The sequence below is a fragment of the Arachis ipaensis genome, chromosome B10 (genome assembly GCF_059453495.1).
Source record: "Arachis ipaensis isolate K30076 ecotype BB chromosome B10, ASM5945349v1, whole genome shotgun sequence".
Classification (NCBI taxonomy): domain Eukaryota; kingdom Viridiplantae; phylum Streptophyta; class Magnoliopsida; order Fabales; family Fabaceae; genus Arachis; species Arachis ipaensis.
Genome location: NC_142435.1, coordinates 63473034 through 63492447, shown reverse-complemented (window position 1 = coordinate 63492447; position 19414 = coordinate 63473034). Strand labels below are relative to the sequence as shown.

Below are 19414 nucleotides of genomic sequence, written 5' to 3'. Positions count from 1 at the left end.
TTCACTCCTTCTTGAGCTGCTGATGAGGTGGTGACTGCTGCAACTTGGTTTCTTTCCATCCTCTTGGTAAGGTCAGCCAGCTGCTTGGTGATCATCTTGTTTTGAGCCAGCAGCGCATCCATGTTGTTCAGCTCTATTACTCCTCGCGTATTGCCCCTTTCAGAAGCATAGAAGTAGTCATTCTCAGCTACAGTCTCTATGACATCTATGGCTTCTTCAATGGTCTTCTTCTTGTTCAGAGATCCCCTGGATGAGTGGTCTACTGCCTTCTTTGATTCATAAGAAAGACCATCATAGAAAACGTGTAACTGTTCCTATTCATTGAACATATCTGGCGGGCACCTTCTTGTCAAGTCCTTAAACCTCTCCCATGCTTCATAAAGAGTTTCACCATCTTGGTGCCTGAAGGTTTGTACCTCAGCTCTCAACCTGTTGATTCTTTGAGAAGGATAGAATCTCGCCATGAATTTGTTTACCACATCTTCCCAGGTTGTCAGACTCTCCTTCGGGAAGGATTCCAGCCTTTTAGATGCTTTATCCTTGAGTGAGAAAGGAAACAGAAGCAGCCTATAAGTGTCAGGATGAACACCATTAGACTTCACAGTATCACATATCCTTAGGAAGGTGGTGAGATGTTGATTGCGGTCTTCTTGGGCACTTCCTCCAAATGCACAGCTGTTCTGAATGAGGGTGATGAGCTGGGATTTTAGTTCAAAGTTATTGGCTTATATGGTTGGCTTTTGGATGCTACTTCCATAATTTCCTGGGTTTGGATTGATATAAGAGCCTAGAACTCTTCTCTCTTGCCCAGCATGATTCACTGGACCTTCTCTGGCATGGTTGTGAGCCTCTTCTTTATGGTGGTTCTCCATATTCTCCTCCATGTCTGGTTCAAAATACTCTTCCTCTTCTTCAGCACTAACGACTCTCTTTCCTCTTGCTTCCCTCCTTAATCTAAGGAAGGTCCTCTCAGGTTTAGAATCAAAGGAAGTTGAAGCCCTGCTTCTTCTACCTGTCATACAACCAACAAAGCAAAAAGCAAGAAGAAATTGAATGGAAATTACTCTTGTTAGAATGGCTGTTAGTGTGAGTGGTGCAATATATCAAACAATTAGTGGGTTAGTGAACTGAATTGTAAACAATGAAGAAAACACAACAAATGGGTAAGGGATAAAGGAAAAAAAATAACTAAAACTGAAAGTAAATCACTCAATGGAATTTAAACAAAACAAAAGAAAACTGCTCAATATAGTTATTCTCCAACTTAATCATTGTCGATACAAAATCAATCCCCGGTAACGGTGCCATAAACTTGATGTACGAAAACCTGTCTCTCAACAAATTTCCCTTCAGCAAGTATACCGAATTATCGTCAAGTAAAAACTCACAATAGAGTGAGGTCGAATCCCACAGGGATTGATTGGTCAAGCAACTTTAATTAGAGGAATGTTCTAGTTGAGCTAAGAGAAATTAAGTTGAGAAATTACAGAAAATTAAATGGCGGGAAAGTAAATAACAGAAAATGTAAATGCTGGAAATAAATGGCAGAATGCAAATGGCATAAAGTAAATTGCAGAATCTTAAATGGGGATTTGGGGAGATGAGCAGCAAAGTAAATGGCAGAAAATAAAGAGAATGGGTAAGATCAGAAATGAGGGATTCATTGGGCATAGGAGATGTTGCATTCTCCGGATCAAGTTCAATTTCATCTCTTCCTCAATAAATGCATTCATTGATCTCCTTGGCAATCTTAAGTGATTGGATTCCAATTCCTTGGCAATCCAATCTCTCTAAGCTTGAACAATTGCCCAATTTCTTGATTTAATTACTCATGGAAAGAGATGAAGTTTGGTCACTGATTATTCCACAGGCATTCCCAAATCAAAGTGTTGGTAGGATTATATGTCACTATATCCATCCACACCCCAATTTGGTCCAGCATGAGAAAGCCCTTCTAGCATGATCTCCTCATTCCTCTTCCAAGGTTCCGAGGAGATCCAATTATGGAGAGCTTCTCTTCCAAGATAGCAAACCAATTGGGTGAAGAACGAAAGCTTTCTAGTAAAATCAAGAGAAAAGAAAGAGGAAGAATAATGAAAACTATTATTGATCCATCAAATTACAACAGAGCTCCCTAACCCAATGAAAAGGGGTTTAGTTGTTCATAGCTCTGGAAATGGAAAGCAAAAATGAAAAGTGCATTCTGAAATTAAAATAGAAGTTGCAGAGAAAGTAAAATATATAGAGTATAGTTCTCAAGTTCCTGATCTCATTTCACTTTAAAACTACTCCTATATATACTACTCTTCAGATCTTCTAGTTAGCTCTTCAAGTCTTGGATATGGGCCTTTGATCTTCAGTTGAAGCAGTTACAGTCTCTAGTGGGCTCAGCTTTGCTTGCAAAGAAAGTGTGAGTTAGGCATGATGGGAAGTTAGTTAGGACGTTAGTGGCGTTAACGTTAAGTGTAAATTTGGGTTCGAGAGCATTAGTGACGATAACTTTGTCACTAATGTTCCAAACTAGTTGATCCACGTTAACTTCAATGTTAGTGGTACTAACGTGACCACTAACGTGGCCTCTTAGTCCTTCGCAAACGTTATTGGCACTCACCTTTACCAATAACGTTGCTCTTTGTCCCTTTCTTCCACGTTAATGGTCCACGTTAGTGTAACTAACGTGGCCCTTAATGTGGGCATGCTCAAGCTTTGAGAGCGTTAGTGACAATCACCTTTGTCACTAACGTTTCAAAGTGCCCCTCTTTCCTACGTTAGTTCTCCACGTTAGTGTAACTAATATGGCCACTAACGTGGGTATGCTTGCCATCTCCAACGTTAGTGACAAAGGTGAGTATCACTAACGTTGGCCCATCATTCATTGCTCCACGTTACCCTTCACATTAGTGGTCTTAACGTGACCACTAACGTAGGCAATTTAGGCTTGGTCAAACGTTAGTGACAAAGGTGAGTATCACTAACGCTTGCGACTTCTCCTTTACTCCACGTTAGAGTCCACGTTAATTGGATTAACGTGGCTCTTAATGTGGCTTAGTGTGGTGTTAGTGGTGATCACTTTCACCACTAACGTTGGAGCTCCCCCTTTCTTCCACGTTAGTTCCCACATTAGTGTAACTAACATGGCAACTAACGTGGGTTATGATGGCATTTGAGGGCGTTATTGGTGGTAACTTTACCACTAACGTTGCAAGCTTGTTCCCTTTCCACGTTAGTAGTCACGTTAGTGAGACTAACGTGGCTCCTAACATGGCTCTTCTTTGCTTTCTTTGTCCTGAAATCAAACAAACAAGGTGCATCAAAGCTTTGTTTCAAGTCATGAGATCATGCATCATCCATATTATCATTCAATTCATGCATAATTCTCATGAAATCATGTAAAGTTCACAATATTTGCTTGAATCAAGATGTAAGTGTATATTTACCCAAAACTTGCTTATTTACTAAGAAAATGCATGAAACTATCCTAAAAGAGTAAAGAAAAAGGTCAGTGAAACTGGCCAAAATGCCCTGGCATCACCTATAAACCCTGAAATCACTTAACACACATATCAAGGCATCGAATGGTAATAAGAGAGGATTAAAGTTTGCAAATTTAGGGCTAAAGAAGCATGTTTTCAATCATAGCACAAAATTTGGAAGGAAAATGTAAAACATGCGTATTCAATGAATAAGTGTGAGTTTAGTGGATAAAATCTACTAAATTAAGCGTAAGATAAACCCTAAAAATGGGGTTTATCACCTACCCTTCAGTCAGTCTTTGTGCACCAAAAGTAAGTCCCTATCTCAAAAGATTTCATTAGAAAGTACTTGATCTTTTACCTAGTCCGGATGGGATGGATGCCTATGAAGAGGCACAGCTTGAGCGCAAAACATTTGATTTAGACTGGAACCTCGTTCTTAGAGTCATCACCCAACCCGGAAGCCAGTGGATATATGGGCAATACCGGACTCGACCTAAGTGCATCTCCGCCCAAGCACTCACTATAGAGAACCAAGAGAATCGACCCTCAAACACTAAAGTGATTAGAGTGTATACACTTTCGTTGAGGGTTTGATGCTCGATTCCTTGTTCCCGGTTTTCATGAGCTTTCTTCTTGCAGGTTCACTTGTACTTTATTTTGATATTTGAATTAGTGGAATCCAGCTTTTGTTTGTTCCTAGATAATTTGTTTACTTTTAACCAAGTAGGTAGAATCATTTTGCATGTAGTTGCATTCATATAGATAAGTTGCATTGCATAAGTCTCACCATTTTCCCTTCACTCTTTTGTTTCCCTTGAGCTTAGCATGAGGACATGCAAATATTTAAGTGTGGGGAGATTTGACAAACCACTATTTTATGATATATTTTGGACTGAATTGAGTGGGTTTTGTCAACTATTCTCACACTTATTCATGTAAATTGCATGTTTTTAAGTTTCCTTCCTAATTTTGTGCTATAATTGAAAACATGCTTCCTAGGCCTTTAAATCATTAATTTTTAATCCTCTGTTATTACCATTCGATGTCATGATATGTGCGTTAAGTGATTATAGGATTTATAGAGCAAGAATGGCATAGAGCATGAAGAGGAAGCATGCTAAAGTTGAAAGAACATAAGAATTTGAAGATTTGAGAGCTGAAAGTGACGCGCGCGCATGACCGATGCGTACGCATGACCAAGAGTGTCGACCACTAACGCGTACGCGTGATTGATGCGTACGCGTGACCTTGTGCAGAGCCCACCGACGTGTGCGCGTGGCTAACGCGTACGCGTGACGAGCCTCACATGCTGCAATTAACAGAACTCACTGGGGGCGATATCTGTACTGACTTGGACCTAGTTTCAAGCCAGAAAATGCAGACTAGAGGCTGGGATTGAGCTGAGACTGAACACACTTTTACTTTAGCTTGGTTTTTTATTAGTTTTTAATTCTAGTGAGAGAAACTTCTACTTCTCTAGGGTTTTTGGCATTCTTAGTTTTTGCTTTGAATTGGATCTGGAGAGGAATGCTGCTACCTTCAATTGGAGTAATCTTCCTTATAGTTTTCTTCTCTAGTTCCTCTATTACTCTTTTACATTTGATTATTTTGAATCCATGCTTGGATTTTGTTATGATTGAATTTTGTTAATGCATTGAGCTTTTTTCACTTCTAGTGTTATTGCTTATTTTGTTCTTGTTAATTATTTTCAGTGGTAATTTGAACTGAATCCTTTTCCTATTTCTTATCATGTCTTTTATCTTTGCTCACCAAGTGTTTGAAGAAATGTCATCCAATATCATGGAGTAGATTTTCTTGCTTGGTTGGGGGTTGATAATTGGAGCCACCTGAATTGTTACACTCAAGTATTAATCTGTAAGTGGAAATTGCCAATTAGCTTGAAACTCACCAACTCTACGAAGTAACTTGGACTTATGAGCTAAGGTTAATTGTTTCACTTGACTTTCCTTCACTTGTTAGAGGATAACTAAGTAAGAGCAATGAACTTTTACCATCACCCTTGGAAAAGACAATAAGGATAGAATTTCCAATTCTCACCCCTAACCAAGGCTTTTTATATTGATTATTTTACAACCCTTGCTAACTATTCATTGCTTTAATTTCTAGTTATTTATTTTCCTTGTTCTCAACTTCAAAAATCTCCAGGAAAATTACAATCAATAAATTGCATCTTGTGTCCACTTCTAGGGAAACGACCCGAGATTTTACTCCGGTTATTTATTTTATTTGTGACACATTTTAAATTTAATAGCGGAAATCTCATTGGTTAAGACTGGTCTTGCAACGTGGATTTGGAAAATACCTTTGGTAATTCTTGACCGGCATTTATCCACTTATTCATATTTGCATAATTCCCCATTTGATCCTAAAATTGAAAAAACCATTTCACATATTAGGCAAGCTCGGCGTCGGTTAGCTTCCGAGGGTGGTGAAGGGGTTTCACCCAATTCACTAATCTTACCAGAGGTTGAGTCTGAAGCATCATTTGAGGAAGAAGCTAACTCCTCTCCTGCTAAATCTATTGAGTGTAGTGAAAATTAAGGTTTTGGTAAAAATTAGGTATAAGGGTAGTTTGGTAATTTTGAGAAAATTAGGGGTAATTGAGTAATTGAAAACCAATTTTTAATCCAATAATAATACTTATAAAAATACTATTTAATTATCAACTTAAAATTTATTTTCGAATAAATACACTAATTTAATAATTAGGGATAATGAAATTTATTTTCTTTAAATTATGAACTAATGTTCGATATCTAATTATTCAAATTTAAAGCATATAAAATCCTCATTTTTTTTCAATCATTAAAGCCTTAAATCAATAATTAAAAAGTACTCAATTAATATAAAAATTCCTAAAAATATTTTTTCAAATAAATAAAATAAATCAGAAATAATTTATTATTTAATTTTTAAAAATTTGCGGTCTTACAAGTGGCGCCCAACTCCACCAAAATCACAAGTACTGGGCACCCAGCTCTGAGACCTGGTGCCCAGTGCCCCTGCACCCAAGCTGGGCGCCTGATGACTGGAAAATCAAAGCGCTCAGATATTGACAAGTGCATCAAATTGTAACAACCCTAGTTTTTGAAAATCAAATAATTAATTATTTGTGATTTATTTTAAGAAAATTATTTTGCTAAAGGTAATTAAATGGAATTTCATGATAATTGGAGTTTAAATTAATTAGAATTTTTATATAAATTTTATTAGATATTTGGTATAATTGAAATTATAATTTCGATAATTGAATGATAAGAAGAATTGATAATTTAATTTAAATAAATTCTATTTTGAATGAATTATGTTATTAATTTGAACTCATAGGAATTAATTTACTAGAAATGATTAGATTAATTTTTATAAACACTTTATGTTTAAGTCAATTAATATTTATGTACCATTTTTATTATAATTAATTATTTTATAAATTGAAATTAAAGTTTCGGAGATAGAAAAATAATAGAGCTTTATATGATTTAATCTAGAAAATTGATATTTGAATTTAAATTGTACTTTACAAAATATAATTAACATGTTCATTTTATATTTTAAATTAGAAATAATTGATTGAACTTAGTAATATGATGATAAATAATGTTCCTAAATATTTTTAATAGAGTACATTTGATTTTAAAATTACTCTACCCTTCAATTTTATCAAAATATCTATTCAAATCTATCCATATTACTTTATAAAATCCCTAATTTCTAACCCTAATTCCCAAATTAATTTACAAACCCTAATTTTCCAAATACAGAAACCTAACCCAGTTACCCCTCACCCCAGCGCCGTTTCCCCCTTTCACTCACTCAGCTTCATCCCTCAAACCTAACAACTGCAGCCTCACCTTCCTTCACGTAACAAACACATACACACGCAGATGTAGAAATGAGAGATAGAGATCTGAGATCTAGAAAGTGAGGGAGCCGTGAGGAAGAAGAGAAGGAGAAGGGCGTGGCGTCGCCGGCTGGGTATCGCCGCCGTTCAACTCGTCGTCGTGCCGTCCACGTCGAGCTCGTTCTGTCACCATCATGTCGCGAATGAGGGATTGCCGCCCAGGTTCGCGCCGTCCGTGGAGCTTGCCACCGTCGCCGTTTAAGCTACCACTGCCGCCACACTCCACGCCATTATTGTCGTCATTCACGGAGGAAGAGGAAGCAAGTGCGCTAGAGGAGAAGCCGTCATCATCAAGCCACGCGTCGCCGCCGTTGGAAGAGTTTCGTGCGCCGTCGCCGCTGAAGAAGGAAGGATCGCACGAGAGCCAGGGGAGGAAGGAGCCTCTGTTGCATCACCACCGTGCTTCCATCACTACCTAACCGCCATGCCGTTGTTGTTGCTGGGTTGATGCCGCTGTTGCTGTCCAAGCTGTCACCATCGCAGAATATATGCAGAGGAGAGGAAGAAAGGATCTCCGCCACTGTCAGGGTTGTTGGTGAGTCCCGTGCCGCCATTAGAGTCGCTGTTCTGCCACCATCAAGTTTAGGGGAGGAAGTTGCTATTGTTACCATTGAAGCTCGCTGGAGAAGGAGCTATTGACAGAAGCTGCTGCTGCTCTTGATCTGTACTGCTCTGTTTTGTTCCTGATTCTGGTTTCGCAGTTGCCAGAACCTCTGTCACTGTGGGTATTGCTGTTGGAGTCGCCAGGAACCAACGCTGGAGTTGTCGTAGTTTGTGACTTTCGTGATTTTCGACACTCTGAGGTAGGGGATTTTATTTGAAATTAACAGCTTTTAACTTATGAATGCCAAAGAGGTTTAGTGAGTAATTACAAATAATTCATAAACATGATTAATTGATAGGAATAAGCCTAATTTGAGGTTGTGAGATTTTGATTAAGGTTGGTATTGAGATGATTTCCTAGTATCTTAATTAATTTATTAATTTTTTATTGTGGCTGTGAATGTCATTAGGTGTTCTTGTTGGAGTGATTATTCTGATTTATTATTGGAATTAAATGTGGCTGTGATTACGCTGAATTGTAATTGAAACTAGATGCGGTTGTAAATTGTATTCTGAATTATTGATTTTTTTGCGATGAATGAGTTGACTGAGGTTCTGATCCTGAATGAATTATTTTGAATTAATGGCTGTAAAATGGATTTGTGACGGGTTGGAATTGTTTGAACTGTGGCTGCGATTAGTGATTTTGTAACACCCTACCATACAGAGTCTTATGCTTAAGTCATAATTCAGAGATGGCAAGGTATTACGACCTCTAAAACAAAAATTTAGTACGTATAGTAGTATGAATAATTGATTATAACTAGGAGCCTTTATAGAAAAGGGGGTAAACAAAAAAACCGTAACTCGAAAATGCAACACTCCGATCGATAACGTAACGAGCAAAGGATAAGCTAACGCAAGATCATATGTATAAAGAGTGTCAAAAATGGGAATATCAAGACTCAAAATCCAGCTGCAAAGATAACCGGTCCGAGCATAGCAATATATACATATAATAAAATAAGGAAAACCCCAAGGAAAACCCAAAGGGACACAAATACAGAAACCTATTCTCCAAAACCTCCTATAAGAGGAGTCATCACAGTTTGTGTTATTTAATGGAGATAAAAGTATCTAAACAAGATACATAACCCAAGACAGAGTCCTGAGAACAAAGATCTTCGCTAATCCAGAAGTCTCCCGCATGCCTCAACGAGAAGCCTCGCGTCCTGCATCTGAAAACCACAAAATCCTCATGGGTGAGAACCAGAGGTCCCCAGTACGGTAACAGCTTCCACATATATAATACATAATAATAGAGAAAAGCCGAAGGCAATCCTAGAACTTCCCCCAGATAATATCAAAGCTTATAAACAAGCTAAACCGTAAGTGACAACAGACTAAAGATCCTTCAGTCTAACTAATACTTCCCTTTCCAATTCCTTCAGACCTCCCAACCACCAGCAGGAGTATAATATAGCAAACACAGTTATATCAGATAAGAGATTTACAAATAGGAACAGATAAGGCATTTAGGAAATTAGCAAGTAATATTCAATCAAATAGGCAATCTCAAACAATTCATGTAGTATGCTTATGATGCATGCCTGTCCCTAGTGGCTGATGATATCATCTGTCGGTTATAGAGCCAACCCGACAAGTCCTGGTAGCTAACCATTGGACTGTCCCTCTGTCGTGCATCCCCAACTCGAGTTATACTCATCATAAACTTAATCATAATCATGATCCATATCCATCACCCTCACTGGTGAATATTTATCCATCACCATCACTGGTGAATATTTATGGGGGCGAGCTCATCCGGGCCTTTCACAGTGCCCGGCCACACTTACGACATTGGGTTAACAGAGCTTCGAGTCTCAACCTGGAGCACGTGGTGGCTAGCCACTGCTACTACCCAGGGAAACCCTCATCTCCAATGGTGGAAGTGCAAACATTCACAATTCAATCAACAGCATATATGCATTTATACTTAGCCATAAACATGGCTCCGCCGTCACACGGCAATAATCTAGCCATCCGACTCACGGTTAAATCCATAACCAGCCAATTCATTAACATTTACGGCCCTTCGGCCCATGGCATAACAAGCACTTCCACCGCCATTCTCCGCATCTCACATAATCATCTTTGATCCTCAATGATCATCCATTTTCCCTTGCTTCACTCGCAAGTTACCACATTCACTAGCCCTTTTTCTCATGCTAGGCATATCATAATGATTTAAGACATAAGCGGTGAGATCGGAGGCTTAGAAGTTTGAAATTTGGCTTTTAAAACTAAAAAATCAACTTTAAGATGACAACAGGGCCACGCGTACGCGCACTCCACGCGCACGCGTGGATGGCCTTAAAACTCATCGACGCGCAAGCGTTATACGCGCGAACGCGCGGATTGAAAAATATCCAAACGACGCGCAAGCGTCAGCCACGCGTATGCGTGGGTGCTCTTGCGCCCAGGCACAAAACTGGCACAACTCTAGCACAACTCTCTGGAAAATGGCTGGGCATTTGGTGCAGTGCATCGACGCGCCCGCGCACACCACGCGTACGCGTGGATGGTGCTTTCTTGAAGAACGGCACTTACGCGCCAAGTGCGCCTACGCGCGGGGGTGATTCTGCTAAAATTTTTCTAAGTTAAAAGCTGCAGAATTCACAGATTCAACCCCCAATCTTCCGACGGACATAACTTCCTCATTTTAAATCGTTTTTCACCCGTTCTTCAAACGGCATGGACATACCGGATCCAATTTCATTTCTAAATAGATTTGGCATAAATCAGAGATCCGTAGTCCAAGTTATGTCTCGTCAAAGTAAGCCCAAAAACCATGTTTTCATACAAAACCACAAAGTGCCATTTTCAAAACAAGCCACTTGCAACTCTTTTCAAAATCAATCAAAACATGCCAATTTCATCCCTTTTCTTTGAAATCAATCAAAATGTACCAAAATCAATACCAAGCCATCCTCAACTCACACATTGACATTTTACCAAAATTCCCAAAACTACCTCCAACCATTTTAACACTTCTCAATTAATGGCTAAAGGACAAACACAATCTCATGTCATACATCCTTCTCATCCCAGTTTCCAATAATATCAATTTCAAAATCAACCATCATTATACATGATCAACATCATACTCACCATCCACATGGTACCACCCATCAATTCAACCTTAATCATCCATCAAGCATATATCACAACATGCATTTCTTATATATCACACAATCAAGGCATCAATATTCATAATCACATATATGAACACATCATATATCCCAACCATTCAACAACACCAACAATTCAATTCCTATCTTAGGGCCTCTAGCCTAAGTATTTCCTACCACATTACATATTAGATACGGGAAACCGAAACCATACCTTAGCCGATTTTCCAAGCTCAACCGGAGCACTTCCAAACCACTTGTCCACAAGCTCTCAAGGTATCAACACCTCCAAGAACAGATTTTATCACACAAAACCCTCTTCCAAGCTTTCCAAAATCACCAATCAAGCTCCAATATTCACATATACACAACCTAAGCCACAATCATCATACCCATACACAACATCTCAATACCCAAACATCATAGAACAACAAATCACACTAGGGTTGAGAATCTTACCACACCCAAGGTCCAGGGAGACAAGATTAACCTTCTCCTTCAAGAGAGTTGGGTCCTATAACATCAAAGAACCCAAAATCTCAACATTTCACCCATGAAACTCGAAATCAAGGGCTGGAATTTCGAACAGTAAAACGTGGCTTACCTCAAGATTGATTGTATGGGTTTTGTAGAGCTCTCCACGGTGAACGCGTGGCCGCAAACGGAGCGACAATCGGAGCTCTAGATCAAAAGTTATGGTGGTTTGAAGATCAAGTGAGAGATAGAACTTGAGAGAGTGTTCTTCTCCTCCCTCACTCCATTTTCAGCGTGTGTGTGTGTTTAATGAGGAGAGAGAATGCTGAAAACTAGGGTTTTGGTTTAGTTATGTTGGGCCAAGGGCCCACTTTGGGTCCGGTTGGTCCGGTTTGGCCCGTTCGGTCCAATCTTGGTCCGATTTCTATAAAATTGGTACCGAAATTCTCGTCTCAATCTCCTCTATCACATTAAGCCATAAAAATAACAATTTTGGCTTTCTAGAATAAATTCTCATTTTATGGGTTAATTAGCCGTTAATTAACCGGGTCTTACATTCTACCCACCTAATTGGAAATTTTGCCCACAAAATTCAAATTCAATTACCTGAGAATAAATGCGGATAATCCGTTCGCATCTCCGACTCAAGTTCCCAAGTGTGTTCCTCAACACCGCCTCGACTCCAAGCCACTTTGACTAATGAAACCTCTTTTCCACGCAACCGTTTGATACTAGTATCATTAATTCTGACTGGAGCCACTGGAAGCGTAAAATCTTCTCTTAACTAAACCGATTCAGGTTCTAACACATGGTTAGCATCAGGGGTGTACTTCCGAAGCTGCGACACGTGAAACACATCGTGCAGGTTCGAAAGATGAGGTGGTAGAGCCATCCGATATGTCACCGGCCCAATCCTCTCCAGGATCTGAAATGGACCAATGTATCGAGGATTCAACTTCTTTGCTTTAATCGCTCTACCTACTCCTGTGGTCGGAGTAACCTTTAGGAAAACATGATCTCCTTCCTCAAATTCCAAGGGCTTCCGCCTCTGATCGGCGTAACTCTTTTGGCGACTCTGCGCCGTAAGCATCCTATCTCGGATTTTCTTCACTTGTTCAGTGGTCTCAGCTATCATCTCCGGCCCCAACAAGCCTTTCTCTCCAGCTTCATACCAACATAGCGGAGATTGACATTTCCTCCCATACAATGCCTCATACGGAGCCATTCTGATGCTCGCATGGTAACTATTATTGTATGCAAACTCCACTAATGGCATATATCGATCCCAACTCACCGGTTGATCCAAAACACAAGCTCTCAACATATCCTCTAGGGTTTGGATCGTCCTCTCGGATTGACCATCTGTTTGAGGATGGTAAGCTGTACTCAAGCTTAATCGGGTTCCAAAAGCTTTCTGAAATGCACCCCAGAATCTCGAAGTGAAACGAGGATCTCTATCAGAGATTATAGTAGCAGGTACACCATGGAGTCTCACAATCTCCTTTATGTATAACCGAGCTAGCTCCTCAAGGGTGTAAGTCATCCGAACGGGTAAAAAGTGAGCTGACTTCGTCAGTCGGTCCACAATCACCTAGATAGCATCAAAACCAGTCCTAGTCCTTAGCAATCCCGACACAAAGTCCATTGCAATACTTTCCCATTTTCATTGCGGAACCTCTAAAGGTTGCAACATCCCGGAAGGTCTTTGATGTTCAATCTTTACCTTTTGATAAGTTAAGCACCTTGAAACATATTCCGCCACATCATTCTTCATACCCGGCCACCAAAACATCGCCTTTAAATCATGGTACATCTTAGTACTTCCCGGGTGAATGGAGAATCCGCTTTTGTGTGCCTCCTTTAAGATATCTTGCCTCAAAGTACCAACATCCGGCACAATGATTCTACCCTTGAATCTCCATAACCCATCTTTTTCTTTCGACACTCTCCACTGTTTTCCTTGCTCGATAGCTGGTAACACCTTCCATAACGCTTCATCGTTTTCATGAGCCTTTAGGAGTTCGGACTTAAAGTCACTTGAGATTTCTAATCGGCTCAAACACAAGGTTCCAGATACTTCTCGAGCACCAATTTTTAGACTCTCGAATCCCATGAGCAACTTCTCCTCTTGAAGCATCATCCAAGACGCATATAACGACTTCCAACTTAACGCATCCGCCACTATATTTGCCTTTCCAGGATGGTAATTTAACTCAAAGTCATAGTCTTTCAACAATTCCATCCACCTCCTTTGCCTCATATTAAGCTCTTTCTGATCAAAGAGGTATTTCAAGCTCCTGTGATCGGAGAAGACTTGGAACTTAACCCCATAGAGATAATGCCTCCACACCTTCAAGGTAAACACGACCGCAGCGAGTTCCAGATCGTGTGTAGGGTAACTAACTTCATGAGGTCTCAACTGTCGTGAGACATACGCCACCACATTATGATGCTGCATCAGCACGCATCCTAAACCCTTTAGTGAGGCATCACAGTACACCTCAAATGGTTCGTTCGGCTCAGGTAACACCAACACAGGTGCAGTGGTCAACCTTTTCTTCAATGTCTGAAAGCTCTCCTCGCACTCAGGAGTCTAAACAAACGGAGTGTCTTTGCGGGTTAACTTTATCAACGGCAAAGCTAATTGCGAAAAGCCTTTGATGAACCTTCGGTAATAGCCAGCTAAGCCCAGAAAACTCCTTATCTCGGTTATTGTGGTTGGTTGCCTCCAATCCATCACAGCTTCTACCTTAGTTGGATCTACGGCTATTCCCTTCATACTCACCACGTGACCCAAAAACTTCACCTCACTCTTCTAGAACTCACTTAGAAAGTTTCGCATGGAGTTTCTTCTCCTTTAAAATCTGCAACACGGTCCTCAAGTGTTCCGCATGCTCTTCCTCAGTATTGGAGTAAATTAGTATATCATCAATGAAGACAACAACGAATTTATCCAGAAACGGACGGAATACTCTATTCATGTAATCCATGAATACTGCAGGGGCGTTCGTCAACCCAAAGGACATTACAGTATACTCGTAATGACCATAACGAGTCCTGAAATCGGTCTTAGGGATATCCTCACCCCTCACCCTTATCTGGTGATAACCAGATCGCAAATCGATCTTGGAGAAAACCCCAGCTTCTTGTAATTGATCCATGAGATCATCAATTCTCGGTAATGGGTACTTATTCTTTATGGTGACCTTGTTCAGCTGCCTGTAATCCACACAAAGTCGCATACTTCCATCTTTCTTCTTTACCAGTAACACTGGAGCACCCCATGGGGAAACACTTGGTCGGATAAAGTTCTTACCCAACAATTCTTCTAACTGAGACTTTAGCTCGGCCGTCTCTAACGGTGACATCCTATAAGGAGCACTTGAGATTGGTCCCGCCCCAGGCACCAACTCAATAGAAAACTCGACCTCTCGATTAGGTGGAAATTCTTCAATATCATTAGGAAACACTTCCGGAAACTCACACACTACCGGAATCTGATCCAACCTTTGATCATCACCCGAAACACCAGCGGTTAACAACAGGATACCCTGACATTCGATTCCAGAACAGTTCACCATCATCGAATTCAAGTAATAATTATTCACCACGACCGGCCCTTCTGTATCTTCCGGCATAAACTACACCGACTTTGTAGAGCAATCAAGCAGGACATGGTTCTCAGATAACCAGTCCAATCCCAAGATAAGATCAAGACCGATCATCGGTAAGCAGATTAAATTATGGACAAAATCACGCTGCTTGAACCTAAACGAAACTTTCGGGCATCCTAGCCTAGTTACCATGGCTTCATGGGTAGCATTATACACTTTTAAGTCATAACCTAAGGTTACGATCTTCTATCCTAACTCATGGGCTTTCTCAAATGCAATGAATGAATGCGATGCTCCCGAATCAAATAAAGCATTTAAAGTTTGACCAGTCATTTCACAGTTACCTCGAATGAGTGTCTCGGATCCCTCTGCACCCACAGCTGAGGTGGTGAACACCTGACCAGTCTGTTGTACTTTCCCAGCACCTTGCTTTTGCTTCTTCGGACAACTTGTGGCTTTATGCCCCGCCTTTCCACAATTGTAGCACAAACCCCATCCGGACTTGCATGGTACTCCCGGATGGTGACTCCCACACCTAGTACAAGCTTGATCATTTTGAGGCTGCTTCCCAAACCTTTTCCCTTGGGAGTAGTTGTTGTTGGGCCTCCTAAAAGAACCTCCCCTTTTGAAAGGTGGACCTCTAGGTGCAAAGCTCTTCCCTCGGTTCTGTGGGAATGATCCTTTGTGACTTCCTTTCTCAGCGGCTGCCCTCTTCACGCACTCTTCAGCAACCCTACACTTGTTCACCAATTCGGAGAAAGTCCTAATCTCCATTAGCCCTACCAAACCGAAAATATCACTCCAGAGTCCTCCTTCGTACTTAACACACTTCCATTCCTCATATTCCACCGGAGTCCCTTGACACATACGAGAGAATCTGAACAGCTCCTCAAACTTGTCAGTATACTCAGATACGGACATAGTACCCTGCTTCAGCTGCAACAATTCAAGCTCCTTGGCCGTCCTAGCAGAAGTCGGAAAGTACTTCTTATAGAACTCCCCTTGGAAGACATCACAGGTGATATAATCATCACCCTGCTACAGAAGGCGTCGGATACCCTGCCACCAATGCGACGCTTCACCAGTGAGCAAATAGGTAGCGAACTCCACACGCTGCCCTTCAGGTACCACCTGCGCTTGCAGTGCTCGTTCCATAGCCTGAAACCATGTATCGGCTTCAGTCGGACTAGTAGTTCCCTTGAACTTCGGTGGATTAACCTTCAAAAAGTTTGCCAGTGTCATCGGGCCCTGAACTCCACCTCCGTCATTACCATGGTTGTTCATCTGTTGACCAAGAGCCTCAGCAGTGGCTTGCATAGCAGCAGCCATGTTCTCCAACGCAGTCATAAAGTTCACCGGGTTATTAGGGTTAGTCTCCGGCGCACGAGTATTCGTATGTCCTCTCCCACGGCCTCTACCGCGTCCACGAGACGCCATCTGGTTCCTATACACACCAAACAATCGATATTAAGTTGATCAGTCTCAATATCGGAAGTTTAGTGCTTCAAAGTCCCAAATGCATGCTCATGAACATTTATGCTAACTATATCAAGTAGATATACTAACAGCACATAACACACATACAGAGAATGCACAGAAGCACAGTCAGTCCATTCCTCAGGCTCTACAGGAACAAACTGCTCTGATACCATAATGTAACACCCTACCATACAGAGTCTTATGCTTAAGTCATAATTCAGAGATGGCAAGGTATTACGACCTCTAAAACAAAAATTTAGTACGTATAGTAGTATGAATAATTGATTATAACTAGGAGCCTTTATAGAAAAGGGGGTAAACAAAAAAACCATAACTCGAAAACGCAACACTCCGATCGATAACGTAACGAGCAAAGGATAAGCTAACGCAAGATCATATGTATAAAGAGTGTCAAAAACGGGAATATCAAGACTCAAAATCCGGCTGCGAAGATAACCGGTCCGAGCATAGCAATATATACATATAATAAAATAAGGAAAACCCCAAGGAAAACACAAAGGGACACAAATACAGAAACCTATTCTCCAAAACCTCCTATAAGAGGAGTCATCACAGTTTGTATTATTTAATGGAGATAAAAGTATCTAAACAAGATATATAACCCAAGACAGAGTCCCGAGAACAAAGATCTTCGCTAATCCAGAAGTCTCCCGCATGCCTCAACGAGAAGCCTCGCGTCCTGCATCTGAAAACCACAAAATCCGCATGGGTGAGAACCAGAGGTCCCCAGTACGGTAACAGCTTCCACATATATAATACATAATAATAGAGAAAAGCCGAAGGCAATCCTAGAACTTCCCCCAGATAATATCAAAGCTTATAAACAAGCTAAACCGTAAGTGACATCTGACTAAAGATCCTTCAGTTTAACTAATACTTCCCTTTCCAATTCCTTCAGACCTCCCAACCACCAGCAGGAGTATAATATAGCAAACACAGTTATATCAGACAAGAGATTTACAAATAGGAACAGATAAGGCATTTAGGCAATTAGCAAGTAATATGCAATCAAATAGACAATCTCAAACAATTCATGTAGTATGCTTATGATGCATGCCTGTCCCTAGTGGCTGATGATATCATCTGTCGGTTATAGAGCCAACCCGACAAGTACTGGTAGCTAACCATTGGATTGTCCCTCTGTCGTGCATCCCCAACTCGAGTTATACTCATCATAAACTTGATCATAATCATGATCCATGTCCATCACCCTCACTGGTGAATATTTATCCATCACCATCACTGGTGAATATTTATGGGGGCGAGCTCACCCGGGCCTTTCACAGTGCCCGGCCACACTTACGACATTGGGTTAACAGAGCTTCGAGTCTCAACCTGGAGCACGTGGTTGCTAGCCACTGCTACTACCCAGGGAAACCCTCATCTCCAATGGTGGAAGTGCAAACATTCACAATTCAATCAACAGCATATATGCATTTATACTTAGCCATAAACATGGCTCCGCCGTCACACGGCAATAATCTAGCAATCCGACTCACGGTTAAATCCATAACCAGCCAATTCATTAACATTTACGGCCCTTCGGCCCATGGCATAACAAGCACTTCCACCGCCATTCTCCGCATCTCACATAATCATCTTTGATCCTCAATGATCATCCATTTTCCCTTGCTTCACTCGCAAGTTACCACATTCACTAGCCCTTTTTTCTCATGCTAGGCATATCATAATGATTTAAGACATAAGTGGTGAGATCAGAGGCTTAGAAGTATGAAATTTGGCTTTTAAAACTCAAAAATCAATTTTGGGATGACAATAGGGCCACGCGTACGCGCACTCCACGCGCACGCGTGGATGGCCTTAAAACTCATCGACGCGCAAGCGTCATATGCGCGAAGGCGCGGGTTGAAAAATATCTAAACGACGCGGAAGCGTCAGCCACGCGTACGCGTGGGTGCTCTTGCGCCCAGGCACAAAACTGGCACAACTCTGGCACAACTCTCTGGAAAATGGCTGGGCATTTGGTGCAGCACATCGACGCGCCCGCGCACACCACGCGTACGCGTGGATGGTGCTTTCTTGAAGAACGGCGCTTACGCGCCAAGTGCGCCTATGCGCGGGGGGTGATTCTGCTAAAATTTTTCTAAGTTAAAAGCTACAGAATTCACAGATTCAACCCCCAATCTTCCGACGGACATAACTTCCTCATTTTAAATCGTTTTTCACCCGTTCTTCAAACGGCATGGACATCCCGGATCCAATTTCATTTCTAAATAGATTTAGCACAAATCAGAGATCCGTAGTCCAAGTTATATCTCGTCAAAGTAAGCCCAAAAACCATGTTTTCATACAAAACCACAAAGTGCCATTTTCAAAACAAGCCACTTTCAACTCTTTTCAAAATCAATCAAAACATGCCAATTTCATCCCTTTTCTTTGAAATCAATCAAAATGTACCAAAATCAATACCAAGCCATCCTCAACTCACACATTGACATTTTACCAAAATTCCCAAAACTACCTCCAACCATTTTAACACTTCTCAATTAATTGCTAAAGGACAAACACAATCTCATGTCATACATCCTTCTCATCCCAGTTTCCAATAACATCAATTTCCAAATCAACCATCATTATACATGATCAACATCATACTCACCATCAACATGGTACCACCCATCAATTCAACCTTAATCATCCATCAAGCATATATCACAACATGCATTTCTTATA

The 19414-nt window shown here is 40.9% G+C and overlaps 1 non-coding gene across 1 annotated transcript; it reads left to right on the top strand.

Annotated features, from left to right (window-relative positions):
• The first annotated feature begins 324 nt into the window (after positions 1–324).
• LOC148580291 (small nucleolar RNA R71) lies at positions 325–431 on the top strand. Its single transcript, XR_015896935.1, has one exon. It is a non-coding gene; the product is annotated as a small nucleolar RNA R71 (small nucleolar RNA).
• The last annotated feature ends 18983 nt before the right edge of the window (positions 432–19414 follow it).